The following is a 16354-nucleotide window of genomic DNA, read 5'->3' as shown; positions in this document are numbered from 1 at the left end:
ACACAGACCTCGGACGCCCGCTCCTCCCCGCATCTAACCTCTATGAATGTTTGTCTTCGACATGGAGTCATTAGATAACTGGCTCAGAGTCACACAGCTACTTACAAGGCCCTGCATTAAGCATTACTGGCTTAGATAAAACTCTTCCTGCTTTCAGAATGCTAAAATTTTAATCAGAGAAACAGGCCCACAAGCCTTTGTGGGCATGGTAGGATGGTATAGGAATTTAAGGAGCAGATCTTTTCACAAGGCAACCTATTCAACCACTGAACTCTATCTCAAACCATTTGTTCTTGTTTTTATTTTCCAAGTTTCTCTAGTTGGGTTTGAATTCACTCTGTAGGCCAGGCTGGCCTTGAATTTTTGATTTATCTCAGCCTCTCAAGCAGTTGAAATTATAAGCATATGCCATCATGTCAGACTTGATATGACTATCTCACTGATAGTCATTCAAAAAAGTAACTGATATATCAATTATCATGACAAGGTTGTTGTAGGAATATCAGTTTGAAAAGGCTCTGCTAGTCTGTGGCCATAACTTTCTGAACACATCTGACCTTGTCTGAAAAGACTCTGCTGGAGGCAAACAGAAATAGGAGGAAGCTTCTAGTTAATGTAGAAAGGATGCAATGTCAGAGGGCAGCCATGATGGACAGGGAGACTAGAGAAGGGACAGAACACAAGATGTTTCATAATCTGGAAGATGGCCACAGAAAGAAAAAATATTTCAGTTTTTAAATCTGGAAGCCCAAAGAAAGGGTATTGATAGGGTAAACACAAATTTATCTTAAGATACTAACATATAACAATTTCCTCTGAGTTGGCATTTGCCACCCTGAAGGGAAGCTGATTAAAACTCAGGAAGTAAACAACTCAGAAGTTTCAGGAAGTCCCTGAAACTAACCAGACGTACTAGGCCTCTCTCTCTCTCTCTCTCTCTCTCTCTCTCTCTCTCTCTCTCTCTCTCTCTCTCTCTCTCTCTCTCTCTCTCGCCTAGTTTATATAAGAAAGAAGGATCACTGAGAGAAACTCCCAGACCAGCAGAGCTAGAAACCAAAGATGCCCTGAGCTGCCTGGAAGAGACACTCTCCAGCCTGTTGAGCTGCCTGCCAGTCAGGCAGTGTGCTCCAGGTTTTAAACTTTTGTGAACTGTGAGCCCATGCGAGGGTAAGCGCTCAACAACACAGCTTTCTTTAAGTCTTTTCTTCTCCTGTAGGCAACTCCTCGCCCATATTCCTACAAACAGTCCCAATAAAATCATGGCCTCACCTAATCAGATGTTGGTGGCATGCTTTCTATGGTCTTGGTTTTCTCTTTCTCTGAGGTGAGTCTATACTTGTTCTTGTCTTCCCAGAAACAGTGCCACACAGCACGTGTGTTGCTGTCAAGACAAATGACTCTCTTCCAGGAGAATATAATAGGCCTCAATAGAATAAGATTCAAAATAAGGCTTTAAAAATTCCTATCAGCCAATTTCGAGTTGTATATAAAGAAAGCCTAAGGACTCTGAAGATAGCTGGATCAGTACGGTGTCTGCTACACAGGATGAGAGCCTGAGGTTGGATTGTAAACATCCATGAAAAGGCCAGGCAAGGCTCTTGTTCATACATGTGACCCCAGCATTGTGGGAGGGGGGAGTGGAGACAGGCAGATGCCTGGAGCTCACTACCCAGCCAGCTAAGAAATTGATGAACTCTAGGTGATGTGTTTATAAAAAGATAGAAGAAGACATTTTATGGAGGGGTAGTGAGGTGTGGGGAAAGGGGGTGCCTTCGAGGGCCCATGCTGAGGTATCCCTTTCCCCTGAGGGACCAGTCACATGACTATATAGAGTAGAATAGAGTTTATTAAGGGCATGGGGAGGGGAGTTGAGAGGGTAGTAGAGGCAGAGAGAGAGACAGAGAGTAGAGAAGTAGAGGCTGGCCATGAGCACATGGAGAGAGAAAGGGGAAGGGAATGGAGAGAGAACAGGAGCAGGAAGGCAAGAGCAAGAGAGAGGAGAGAGCGAGCAGCCCCTTTTATAGTGAGTCAGGCAAGCCTGGCTGTCGCCAGGTAACTATGGGGTGGAGCTTAGACAGAGTGCTAGCACTAGGTTCAGTGAAAGACCTTGTCTGAAAATGTGGAGAGTAATCAAAGAAGACAAGTGATGTCTGCCTCTAACATCCACATGTACACATACAGATACGTATACACATATACATACACTTGTATTACACCCCCATGGACATGGACATAGACCATACACAAAGAAGGAACTTAAAAATTATCATACAAAACCAATAGCTTTCCTCCATTCCAGTAACATACATATCAAGAAAGAAATCAGGAGAACATTCCATTTATAATAGCAAAACAAAAAAACCTCTGGGATAAGCCTAACCAAGGAAGCAAAGTGCTTTAGATCTTTTAATTGGGAAGTCTAAAGTACTTTCTTAGCTGGGGTGTCATTGTTATAAAGATACACTTTGACCAAGGCAACTCTCATAAAGGACAGCATTTCATTGGAACTGGCTTTCAGTATCAGAGGTTCAGTCTGTTACCTTCATAGCGAGAAAAATGGCAGCATCCAGGCAGACACGGTGTTGAAGAAGCTCAGAGTTCCATACCTTAATCCAAAGGCAGAGGTATCATGACATAGGTATCATGGGGGACTTCTTCACCCAGGAAAGAAAGCAAATGGGACCCCAGGAAAGTAGAAAATTTCTGCAAAGCAAAGGAAAGAGTTATACAAGAGACAGCCTACGGAGTGGAAGGGAATCTTTGCAAGCCGTGCCTCTGATAGGGCTAATATCTGCAATGTACGAAGAACTAGAATCCCAAGGAAGAAACCAAACATCCCAGATGAAGTCAGAGACATCCCAGAATGGCTGTCAGAGACATGCAAATTCAGACTTTGAGGTTTTATCTCACCCGTTAGAAGCAAGTCACAGTAAATGTTGTTCGGAATAGAGGCAAAGGGGAGGTCTCCTATGCAGGTGGGGGAAATGTAAATTAGGCCAACCTCTAGGAACATCAGTATGGAGGGGCTGGGGGTGGGACACCTCAGTCAGAAAAGCTTTGCCACATAAGCATGAGTTAGATCTACAGCACTCACACAGAAGTCATCACTGTGGCAATACTTACAATCTCAACAGAGGGGGGCAGACAAGAGGCTCCCTGGCCAGCTACCCTAGCTTATTCTGCATACCCCAGGTCCCCCTAGGGACCCCTGCCTAGAAGACTATTAAGAAGGAGAACACCAATAGTGTATGCTCTAAGATCAAGAATTGACAAATGGGACCTCATAAAATTACAAAGTTTCTGTAAGGCAAAGGACACCATCAAAAGGACAAATCGGCAACCAACAAATTGGGAAAAGATCTTCACCAACCCTACATCAGATAGAGGGCTAATATCCAATATATACAAAGAACTAAAGAAGTTAGACCCCAGAAAACCAAGTAACCCTATTAAAAAATGGGGTACAGAGCTAAACAAAGAATTTTCACCGGAAGAACTTCAAATGGCTGAGAAGCACCTTTAAAAAATGCTCAACTTCATTAGTCATTAGGGAAATGCAAATCAAAACAACCTTGAGATTTCACCTTACACCAATCATAATGGCTAAGATTAAAAATTCAGGAGACAGCAGGTGTTGGCGAGGATGTGGAGAAAGAGGAACACTCCTCCACTGTTGGTGGGGTTGCAAATTGGTACAACCACTCTGGAAATCAGTCTGGCAGTTCCTCAGAAAACTGGGCATCTCACTTCCAGAAGATCCTGCTATACCACTCCTGGGCATATACCCAGAGGATTCCCCAGCACGTAATAAGGATACGTGCTCCACTATGTTCATAGCAGCCCTATTTATAATAGCCAGAAGCTGGAAAGAACCCAGGTATCCCTCAACAGAAGAATGGATGCAAAAAAATGTGGTGTATATACACAATGGAGTATTATTCAGCCATTAGAAACAATGAATTTATGAAATTCTTAGGCAAATGGATGGAGCTGAAGAACATCATACTAAATGAGGTAACCCAGTCTCAAAAGATCAATCATGGTATGCACTCACTGATAAGTGGATATTAGCCTGGAAAATTGGAATACCCAAAACATAATCCACACATCACATGAGGTACAAGAAGAATGGAGGAGTGGCCCTGGTTCTGGAAAGACTCAGTGAAGCAGTATTGAACAAAACCAGAACAGGGAAGTGGGAAGGGGTGGATGGGAGAACAGGGGGAGGGAAGGGAGCTTATGTGACTTTTGGGGAGTGGGGGGGCCAGAAAAGGGGAAATCATTTTGAAATGTAAATAAAAAAAAATATCGAATAAAAAAAAAGAAAGAAAGAAAAAAGAAAGAGAATCCCTGAGGAATGACACTGCAGGTTGATATCCAGCTTCTGCACACGCGTGCAAACATATACATGTAAAGTGACCCAAATCTTTCTGTACACAGATGAAACACACACACACACACACACACCATTCCTAATACAAAAAAAAATCCCCAAAAGTAGATCTGCTGCGTGACCCGGTTATTCCATGCTATGTATTTACCCCAGTAACCCCAAGTCAGTGTATCATAGAGATGTATGCAAGGGGTGGCAGAAAGGTACTGCGAACATGACTGCTCTATTATTGGGGAAGGTTTTTATTGGACAGACAGACAGACAGACAGACAGAATAACTAGAGGCATCTGGAAGAGGCCAGAGCAGAGAGAGAAGTGGTTTTACAGATTCTGGAAGAATTCTGGCTTTTATCTAACTGCCAGAAATCATTCTATAGTCCGTGTTGATTGAGCTGGGCCTAGACCCAATTTTGGACAGAGTCAGTGGGCCTGCCCTCATGTGTTTGTGTCTGTGTGTACACGTGCGTGTGTGTGTGTGTGTGTGTGTGTGTGTGTGTGTGTGTGTGCGCACGTGTGTGTGTGTGTGTGTGTGTGTGTGTGTGTGTGTGTGTGTGTGTGTTTGTGTGTAGCAGGGGGTGGGGTACCCTTTGGACCTTACAAGAGACACTTGCCCATAGATTTTTTTCCTGCAGTGCTATTCACAATAGGTGAGTTACAGAACCAATCTAGGTGTCCACTAACTAAAGAATGGATTTAAAAAAAATGTGTTATAATGATGCAATGGAAAATTTTCATCCAAGAAGAACGACATTATGTCACTTGCAGGAAAATGGATATGACTGAAGATAATCACATTAAGCAAATTAAGTCAGTCTCCGAAAGACAAATATTGCATGTTTTCTCTCCTTTATGCGGCTTGGATTTTTTTTCTCTACACTTCGACCAATTGAATCTCAGTATTCATCACCATCTATTGCAGAAACAAGCCACTCTGATTTTGAAATGTAAATAAAAAAATATATCAAATAAAAAAAAAAGAAAGAAAAAAGAAAGAGAATCCCTGAGGAATGACACTGCAGGTTGATATCCAGCTTCTGCACACGCGTGCAAACATATACTATAGCAAACAAGAGCTATATTAATCTATGGACATAAAGATAAGTATTTAGGGAATAGTTTAATACTATGTCCCTTATGGAAATAACAGTAGGAAGGCTTATGATCCTTCCAGCCTTGGGTTCTTGGCCCAGTTAACAATACTAGGCATCAGTTCCATCTTAAAAGACACATCTTAAATACTATCAGAAAGTGGTTGATAACTATAATGGTTTGTATATGCTCAGCCCAGGGAGTGACACTATTAGGTGTGACCCTGTTGGAGGAGGTGTGGCCTAGCTGCCTAGTATTTCAATAGCAGCCTTCAGATGAAGATGGAGAACTCTCAGCTTTTCCTGTACCATGTCTGCCTGCTTGCTGCCATGTTCCCACCTTTATGATAATGGGCTGAACCTCTGAACCTTTAAGCTATCCCCAATTAAATGTTGTCCCTTATAAGAGTTGCCTTGGTCATGGTATCTCTTCAGAACAATGGAAACCCAAACTAAGACAGAGAGGAAGCTCCAACTGAGATGTAAAGTAAATAATTAATGAATGAATGAAACAAACAAAACCACAACAAAACTCAAAACCAAGCAAACAAACACATCTAAAGGGGAATCCACAAGTTACATAATTTGCTTAGCTATTAAGCCAATACATAAGTAAGTTGGAACTACATACTTATGACTTTAAACCAGGCATAGTGGGACAGACTTTTTCACCCCTGCCTGGTGGTAGAAACAGGAGGATCAAGAGTTCAAGACCAGCCCTAGTTGAGGTTTGACTAGCACTACATGAGACCTTCTGGTAGAATAAAAATCTATTTTCAATATCTGGAAAAGTGATTAGTTAAATACCATTTACTTTATGCATATAACTTTTTAAAAAGCTATTTTATGTGTATGGGTATTTTGCTTGCATGTATATAGCTGCATCATGTGTGTGCTGGTGATCCTGAAGGTGATCCAGACAAGATCACTGGATTCCTATCTCGCTGTAAAGCACCATGCGGGTCCTCTGGAAGAGCAGCAAGTACTCTCAACCACTGAAGCATTTTGTGAGTCACTCTCCCATAACTTTAACATTTACTTTCATGTATTCCTTATGGCTTTTGTCTTCATTAATACAGGTAAATGAATCTAAGCATGAAAATTGCCATAGATCTTGAGAAGTCAAGCCTGCTTTATAGAAATAGAAAATCAGAAATAAAAGTGTTTGGGGAATCATCAGATTTGACTCCCTCTGATATTAGAAGGATACTGTGCTGATCGGGTTTTATCAACTCAACCCAAAATAGAGTCACCTGGGAAGAAGAAACCCCAACTGAGAAATTGCCTCTATCAGATTGGCCTGTAGGCATGTCTATAGAGCTTTTTTTCTTCTTAATGACTAGTGTGGGTGGGTGCAAGCCACAGTGGGCAGGTATGAGAAAGCAGGCTAAGCAAATCATGGGAAGCAATCCAGTAAGCAGTATCCATCCATAGCCTCTGTTCATGCTTCCAAATTCCTGTCTTGAGTTCCTGTCTTAGCTTCCTTCCATTATGGACTGTGACCTGTAAGCCAAATAAACTCTTTCCTTTCCAAGTTCTTTTTAGTCAGTGTTTTCACACTAAGTATTGTGGTGATTTGAATATTCTTGGGGAGTGGTACTATTAGGAGGTGTGGTCTTGTTGGAGTGGGTGTGGCCTTGTTGAATGAAGTGTGTCACTCTGGGGGTAGGCTTTGAGACTCTCCTAGCCATATGGGAGACAATCTTCTCCTGTCTGCCTTTGGATCAAGATAAAGAACTTTCAGCTCCTCCATGCTCCCCTCTCGCCTTGATGATAACAGGCTGAACCTCTGAACCTGTAAGCCAGCTCCAATATCATCCTTTGTAAGAGTTGCCTTGGTCATGTTGTCTTGTTCACAGCAATGGAAACCCTAACTGAGACAAGTGTGTTACAGTTTAGGTCAAAAATCAATAGTATTTCCTTGCCCTCATACAAAGTCTGGGGAATGAAGGCTTCTGTGTATTTGCCACCCAGGGCCTTTGTTCACTCACGGATACTTGAACGCAGTAGGTTTTTACTTCTCCCCTTGAATTCCACAAACCCACCACCTGAACACTCCACACATTTGTATATGTAATTACACTGAATTGACAGAGTTGGAAGCCTGCAGACTTGAGTTACCATAAAGAGAGTTCTGCTAGTCCTGCCAAGTACTTTAATCAATGCATACTTACATGAAAGAGTCATCTTTCATTTTGTAAGCTCTTTTCTCTCTCTCCATTCCTCCCTCCCTCCCTCTGTCCCTCCTGCTCTCCTTCCCCTCTCCCTCCCTCACTGGACTAAACACTACAATATTCCTTCCTTTGATTGGATAATTCACACGTGAACCGTACTTGTTCTTTTGGTGTTTACAAATCGACGCAATCATTTTCTCAGAGGCATACAGTAGCGAAGTCTCTAGAACGGTGTGGGTCTGATTCTTGTACATTATTCCCCGGGGCCCTCTGTCTGCTTGTGATCTAGATGGCGCTTTCCAGAGGTCGCCTTCTGCTTCAGCCTGGCCTTTCCTTCTTTCCTTCTTGGCCCAGCCTTCCCATGCTTACTAAACATCCTTCTGGCCCACCATTGTTCTCCTGCCTCTGGACCTTTATGGCACCATTGGTAATGCTATTTCCTAACAGCACAAACACTGATGTCATTAATAAACATTTACCACGTGGTTGTCTCTAACTCTCATCCCTATGCGGGCTGTCAATTCTAGACCTAAGTCATACACTCTAGTCCTCTCTAAGCCTGACACTATGGGTCTTTCACTGCACCTGGCACACAGGAGGAGCACAAGAAGTAGATTATGATTATTATCATAATTAAGGAAACAAGCATCATACAGTGTTGATATTTGGCCTGGGTGCCTGATTTATGAAGTGCATGTTTGGAAATTCTGAATGGTTGTGAGACAACCAACCTTACTTACAGGCTATTGAAACTAATGTCACTGGTTCTATGCAGCTACAGCCCATAATTAATAGAGATAGAGCAGTGTTTCTTAGAGGCCCAGGAAATGTGTGTATGGTACCATTGACAGCTGGATGAATTCTTTTGGTCTTGTGACTGTGGAGGCTGACTTTGGAAGAGACCATGGCTTTGGACACAGGCCCAAATCTACAACCCTCCTTAAATCAGAGGAACTTGGAATTATGAAGGGTCTCTTAGACTGGGGGTTGTAGCTTCTCTAGAGCATATAAAGCCCTGGGATCAATCCTGAATATTGCGTTGCTACCACAACTGCAATCGCTAGAAGAGGCTCTGGCGATGTCTAATTCTTAGGGAGAATTGAAGCTTGGAGCTGTAGTACTCACACAGACCTGAAGGTGAGGCTCAAGGGCCCTGGGATTTAACAGTAGTCTGAGCTATAAACTCTAGTGAGAGAGAAGAGGGCCAATGACCAGAGTGACACTCAAACATCTGGACTCCAGCCTTTGCCAATTTTAAGTCTCAAAGGAGGCTGTTTACTAGCAGGAAGAGACTTGGGTATCTAGAAATGAGACAAATTAAAGTGAGTGAGCATAGAGAGAGGTTGGATGTTTCAAATGTAATCGACTCCTATTTGAGGCAGGGATGGCGGCAACATTCAGATCTGAAGTCAGACTAGAACTAAGGGGGAAAGATGGGCCTCTTGCTGAAGGTTGGGCTGAATTTGTCAGTGGTAGAGCTGGTATGAGGGTACCGAGTCTGGCTGGTCATTATAATAATCTGGCATGCAATATTTCAGCATATAGCATAATAGACTTTAGGGTGGTGGTTTCTATGGATGGTGAAGTACAGAGTCTAAGTTTGTTTGGCCCTTAATATCTTCTTACACCTTGGTCATCCACATTTCTTGACTTCTGCATCTTAGATACCAGCTGTCTATCTTTTAATGTTATGTGAATTGTTTGTAGTTATTTGAAGTAGATTCCCCATCAGGGATTTTTTGTTTGTTTGTTTTGTGATTAGGGTTGCAGTACTACACATAAATCATGGTTTTTCTAGGCCAAGGAAGCATCTCATAATTGGCTTTCTTCTACAATACTCCCACCCAGTGGCCATTGGGACTGTCCCTGCACATAATGAAGGATTGAGGAAGAAGTCACTGCTAGCATCCTAACTCATTTTCCCCCAACCCCCCAAGACAGAGTTTCCCTGTAGCCTTGGCCTTCTTAGTACTTACTATGTAGACCAGTATGGCCTCAAACTCACATAGATCTCCCTGCCTCTGCCTCTGCCACTGCCTCCCAACTACTGGGGTTAAGGGTACAGGCTACCACTGCCCAGCCCTAACTCATCTTTTGACACAGTCTGTTGGAAATAATTGTCCTGGTTTCTATCCATTGACTTAACTCCTATCCTCAGGCTAGATAGAACAAATTAAAACCTTTTGTGTATGACCCCCTTCTTTAGAAATCAAGGTCTAGTGGTACAGTCCTTTCCCATTTCATTTGCTTTGTGTTGCTATATGAATTTCCCCTAGTTTTCAACCCTTATTATTAGATATCCCCACCAACAGCTTCTTGCTTTCCTTTCCATCTATGTAAGAAAATATATATGTAATATATCTTACCTAGAGATAGATGCATGTTCCATCAGCATAGAAAAGAATAAGACAATCACCTTTTTGTGTTCTAGACACGATAATACAATATAAGACTATATTAGCTCTCTTGACAGTTATAGTCCCCACTCCTGTTAAGCTTATATCTAAGTGAATCTCCCTAAGTATCTTATATAGTAGCATTTTTATAAAGATTTATTTATTCTATGTATGTGAGTACACTATAGCTGTCTTCAGACACACAGAAGAGGGCATCAGATCCCATTACAGACGGTTGTGAGCCACTGTGTGGTTGCTGGGATTTGAACTCAGGACCTCTGGAAGAGCAGATGAGTCATCTTAACTGCTGAGCCACCTCTCCAGCCCATATATAGTAGTATTAAACCAGTTATATACTTATGTGACAGTTGGGGAAGGGTGGATGGGCTAGCATACTTACCATATTGATATTATTGAATTTGAGATCTGAATGTTCAGCACGGGGTTTGGATCCCTGGTGATACACAAGCCTTAGTTTTCTAGGCCAAATTATAGACAATTGGATGGTGACTCAACCACAGGCTGGCTTTCAGCTTGGGCTACTCAAGCTTTGTGTCATTTCATGGTCTTAAACTGCTGCCTTCTTCAAAACGATCCATCTTTCAAGTAACTTATTTTGTCACTGGAAGACTTGGCATAAACATTATAAATGATTTGGTTTAAAGTCATGATTACCCCTAGGGAAAAAATAAGTACAAATATCTGTTATGTCAAAGACAGTGTGCTTATACGTACCCATGGTTAAATTCCATCCAGATATCTTTTTTATTAATTAAAAATGTCACGTTATTACACTGCATGGATTATGGAATACTGTTAAACAATGTGTTTGGTTCTTTCAAATCAAAGAAAGTACTCCTATTTTTTTCCAAGAAGAAATAAAGATAGAGAAACATAGTGACACAGTTACAGAGAAAGATTCAGGGGGCCAACCTGTGGGATACAGTACAGTCTTTCTATCCATGTTTTCCCAATAAAATATGAATTAGTTCTTGACCTGAGATATTAGTATCCAAAGTTGTCCTCTTAGTTGTTGGTAAAAATGTTGCTCTTGCTAATCACATACTCCCCTAATCACAGCATCTTGGACTTTGTGATTATGCTAATGCTTTAAACTTAGAATTTATGAGACATCAAACAACACCCCCCTGCCGTGTAGAAGCTAGATCTAATAGTAAATCTGTGGTTAAAACTTGTTTATGTACCCAGTCCAGTGTTCTTTCTCTTCAACTGCTTCTCAAAATGCAAACATATTTTAGATGATCAGTCCTCAAACTACAAGCAGATAGCTGTGTTACCTATAGCAAGATGGGTTTAAAGAAATAAAAGGCCAGATGTAAATTCTGTATAATATCTGTGAAGCATTGTGGTAAAGGAGCCTTCCAAACTCATAATTTAAGGGAAAATGACCCAGGAGGCCACTCAGAGGGCGATGACCCATGTTTAATTCTGAGCGAAGAGTTGGTCATACGTAACAGTACAAGGGTGTGGACCCTCAGTATCCACTGTTGTCAAAGCTACTCAAAGACCCAGACTCCTTCTATATTAGACATCAAGCGTACCAAGATGGCGAAGAGCCTTGTTGAAGTGAACAATTTTAAGCCTCCCAGAGTTAAGGGTAGTCTTTTGATAAAGTAGAACACATAAGCTATTGAGTTAATATATGCAAAAAGGAGTCAGTAGGTGATGAATATTTACATGTCCTGATATGGTGTTCAATTGGACTCCACAGTAATTTCCAGAGCATCCGTTATACACAAAGCTCTGGAGATTCAAAACCATGCTATATCTCTAGCTATAAGAAACACAGCATACTTGCTATTAACTGTGCATAATGCTGGGGTAATCTGGAACTTGAAAAAAAAACCATAAAAGATTGGGGCTGGAGAGATGGCTCAATGATTAAGAGCACTGACTGCTCTTCCAGAGGTTCTGAGTTCAATTCCCAGCAACCACATGGGAGCAACTCACAACCATCTGTAATGGGCTCTGATGCCCTCTTCTGAGGTGTTTGAAGAAAGTGACAGTGTACTCAAATAAAACAAGCAAACAAATAAATCTTAAAAAAAAGAAAACATAAAAGATTCGGGGAGGCTTTACTGTACAAAAGACACTGGACTCTAGGTTCGAATATGGATCTGTTGGGTGAACAAAAGCAGACATTTGGAACATGCCACCAGACATAATTTGACAATAGTGGGGGTCCTTGGGAAGCCCACATAAGGACAATAGTAACGCTTTTAAGGCTTGGCTCCAAGACGACCAAAAAAAAAAAAAAAAGAAGAAGAAGAAGAAGAAACAACGGTTGTAAAGGGCCACGGCCATATGCAGTCAATTTGTTACACGAACTGCGCCCAGTGCGTGCCCTAGGATGAGGCCATTAAGAAGTTTGTCATTAGGAACATTGTAGACACCGCTGCTGTCAGGGACATAGCTGAAGCGAGCGTCTTCGACGCCTACGTGCTTCCCATGCTCCGTGGAAGCTGCATTACCGTGTGAGCTGTGCTATTCACAGCAAGGTCGTCAGGAATCGATCTCCTGAAGCCCGGAAGGAGCGGACACCGCCACCACAATTCAGACCTGCTGGCGCTGCACCAGGACCTCCATGTAAAGAGGTGGTTTCATAAGTGCGGAAGGAAAGATGCCTTGGAAAAATAAAATGGAAGTTACACTTTAAAAAGGAAAAAAAAAAGAGGACAATAGTAACAATAAGGAAATAAGTCCTATGAAGGAAATAACTTCCATTCTAGGGCAAGGACTATGGATTTGAGACAAGACAAGCCAGGAACAGGGGCATGCATAGTCGCGTAGAAATTGGTGCGCCAGTGACTCCTGTAGTTTCAGTTCCAGTTGATGTCCGGGTTAAACTAGGGAATCTGATAAACACCACAGCATAAGATGAGTCAAATGAGAGAACCTGGCGCCATCTCCTGTCTAACGGATCAGTCTGGAACCAAGAGCAAATTAAAGCAAGGAGGAACAGTGCGAGCTGGTCCAAATGCTACAAGAGAAAATGAGAGTCTGGGCAAAGACGGGAGCCATTGGGATATGTAAGGCACACGCGATGATGGTTTGTTAATTCGTCATATTCTAGGACCATCAGGGAAAAGTCTTAGTGAAGAATTTTCTACATTGGGTTGCTCCGTCCACATAGCCTACGAGGGGTCTTTTAAAATCTGGTTGAGGTGCAAAGGCCTATGGGTAGCTGCCTTTCGTGGGCGGGGACCTAGACTGGATAAAAAGGTAAGCGTGAGGTTCTGAAGAGCATTGAGCCTTCACGGATCCATTGTTTCAGTCAGTAGTCTGCTAGCCAAAGCTAGGGAAATGAGGTAGGTTTGTCACTGTCACAGCCAGCTTCTATGAGGCAGAGCTGACCGCATTGCTTCCACAGAAAGAGAGGGGATATTCACGCTCCGCTGCCTTCCCCCCTTGTATGCAGCCCCCACGCCAGGCCTGGAAATCCCACTGTCTTCCTTTTAGGGTGAGCCCCCACATTAATCTAATCTAGATAATTCCTTATAGGCGTGCCCACAGGCTTGCCTTCCTAAGTGATCCTAGGTTGACTATCTTTATTACAGTCTGGTGGTTTGAATGAAAATGGTTCCTATAGGCTCATGAGGTGGCACTATTAGGAGGTGTGGCCTTGTTGGGGTGGGTGTGGCCTTGTTGGAGAAAGTGCAGTCATTGGGACTGGGCTCTGAGGTTTCAGATGCTCAAGCCAGGCCCAGCGTCCTGAAGTAAATGTTGAACCCTCAGCTTCCTCTGCAGCACCACGTCTATCTCGGGCCTCCATGCTTCCCACCATGACAATAACGGACTAAACCTCCAAACAGTAAGCCCGCCCCAATTAAATGTTTGCCTTTGTAAAAGTGGTCATGGGGTCTCTTGACAGGAATAAAAAACCCAAACTAAGACATCATCGTAGCAGGGTAGAGAAAAATTCAAGTTCATGTGAGGCATTCTGGTTTGGCAATGAAACCTCTCCTAGTGGGCTTTCAGAGGTTTTCCTTTCCAAGCTGAAAATGACTGGCCTCTTTTGCCAGTCAATGTGGAGTTATTGTCTTCAGTTCAGGAAAGTATCATTCAAAGGAGGTTTTAGTAGGGTTTATGCTCAAGTATCCAGGAACTAGAACACCGGACAGAATTCTTGGCTCCCTGAAGAGAAAAGCTTCATCTGAGGTATCCATAATTGTCGCTCCAGGAGTGGTCAACGCAGGTGTTCTGGGTTACACGTTTCAGAGGGAATAGCTATTATCGATCGGGGGTATCCTAGGATGCATGTCCTACAAAAATCTGCTTTTCCTCAAAGACAGAAAAACCAGACCTTTCCCTTTCCGCCTCATTGCCCTTTCCAGAGTTCCCCCTCCTCCTTAATCTTTAAAGGTCGTGGGCAAAGGTTAGTCTATTCTGTCGCTGCTTGGTGCAGTCAGGAGACTATCCAGATGGTTCCCAGAGAGACATAAAAATCTCATTATGTGCTATGTATGGGCCCAGGTCCTCCCTCAAAATGCCAGAGAAAAGCGGGAGCAATTTAGGCAGAGCAAACCTGACCACTTTTCCAATGGAAGTGGTCAGGGGGTGATTTGTCTGAAATTGGGAAGGGCTTTGCTTGGTTGCTGAGACCAAGCCACGCCCTACTCTAACTTGCTCCATATTGTACGAAATGCTGTTGTTCTTCATAAGGTGCTTGATTCATTGTTTTAAATGGTGATTCTCAACCTGTGGGTCACAACCCTTTGGGGGTTGCATATCAGATATCCTGCCCATCAGATACTTACATCAAGGATTCCTAACGGTAGCAAAAAATTACAATTATGAAGTAACAACAACATAATTTTATGGTTGGGCGGTCACCACAACCTGAGGAACTGTTGTATTAAAAGGCATTAGGAAGGCTGGGAACCATTGCTCTAGGAAATTCTATCCTCCAAGCAGTCTTTTACTCCACTTTAAGGAAGAAAAATGGCTGTGGCTCTTGTATGGAGCAAGGAACCCTACCGTCTGTCAGGCAGCCCCATCCAGCAGACTGATAATGACCTATTGGGGGGGGGGACATAAAAGGGACACCCTGTAAGCTTATTGGGACATTAAAACTAAATAAATTAAAATTAAAACAAAAAGTATATTGGGGAGTTAAATATTGGAGTGGGGGGGGCCATGAAAGTCTTACCAGGGAAACCACACCCAAGAATTTATTGGATACACCAGATCAAGGAGAAGATATAAGAGAAAGTGTTTATTGTTTGGTCCTCTTAAAGAGATAGCGCATTAACCAACTTAACACCTGATACCTGCATGTATGAAGCAAGGGCCCAAAGACTCCTCGCTGACTCGATTTGTTCCCCCGCTGTTGATACAGTTTACTTACAGTCTGCCCATCCACCTGTTGGCCCATCTGGACTGGACCTGCCCCACTGTTTCCTGCTCTTGACACATTTCCTGCTCTGAACCCAGTCTGACCTTTGACCCCGCAGCCAAATTAAGCAGCTTTGTTCTCTGACTTTGACTCCCCACCCCCGACCCCTGCCACCCCCCAACAGCTCCCCCCTGGAGCTCGGTCATTATTGTATCTATTCAGACTCTTTCTCAGCCCACTTCTGAAACCCTGGAGAGCTGTCACAGCCTCTTGAATGTGTGTTTATTCTGGAACCCATGTATATATGTAGAGAGATGTATTTATTGTATGCTAATGCACACAATAAATACATCTCTCTACATATATACATAATACATAATAATGACTTAGGACCTGTCATAAAGATCAGGATAAAGAACATACATTTGCTTCTGCCGAGATAGGAAGCAGATTATTATGACAAATTGCTGTCATGGAAACTGCTAACCGTTGCGAACTGACAGTTACTCACTAAATCCTGACATTGTAGAAATACACGAACGTGTTTGTCTCCGGCAGACACTGGTCATAAACAGCCTTCAGTGGGTGTCCTAATGACCTGAAATGATCTGAAATGATCTGAAAGCCTGCCTGAGTTCCTTTTCCTTAGGATTTTCCAGCATCTCAGAGTGATCCCTCGTTAAAGAAGGCTGGGGCAGGGAAGGACGGGGTAATGGAATAGGTGTCGTGCAAACAGGAGGGACTAGTATCTGGAGAAGAAGGAGCAGCAGCAAGAATGGGAAAAGAAAGTCAGCTAGCACAGGCTGGCCCAACTGTCTCGTCTGCCACCAACTCCAAAGGCCATCTGGCTGCTTACATGGGTAGGCAGCAATCCCCTCCCCTTTATTTAACCTTCCCTCATTGGGTGGGCTTAGCTCTTCCTTCCAAGAGACTCCAATTCACACCCT

The 16354-nt window shown here is 42.9% G+C and overlaps 1 pseudogene; it reads left to right on the top strand.

The window, feature by feature from the left end:
• Positions 1-9088: 9088 nt before the first annotated feature.
• On the top strand, positions 9089-12711 carry LOC127670130 (40S ribosomal protein S26-like; annotated as a pseudogene).
• The last annotated feature ends 3643 nt before the right edge of the window (positions 12712-16354 follow it).

The sequence above is a fragment of the Apodemus sylvaticus genome, chromosome 19, assembly GCF_947179515.1.
Source record: "Apodemus sylvaticus chromosome 19, mApoSyl1.1, whole genome shotgun sequence".
NCBI lineage: Eukaryota > Metazoa > Chordata > Mammalia > Rodentia > Muridae > Apodemus > Apodemus sylvaticus.
This window is presented reverse-complemented; position numbering and strand designations above follow the sequence as displayed.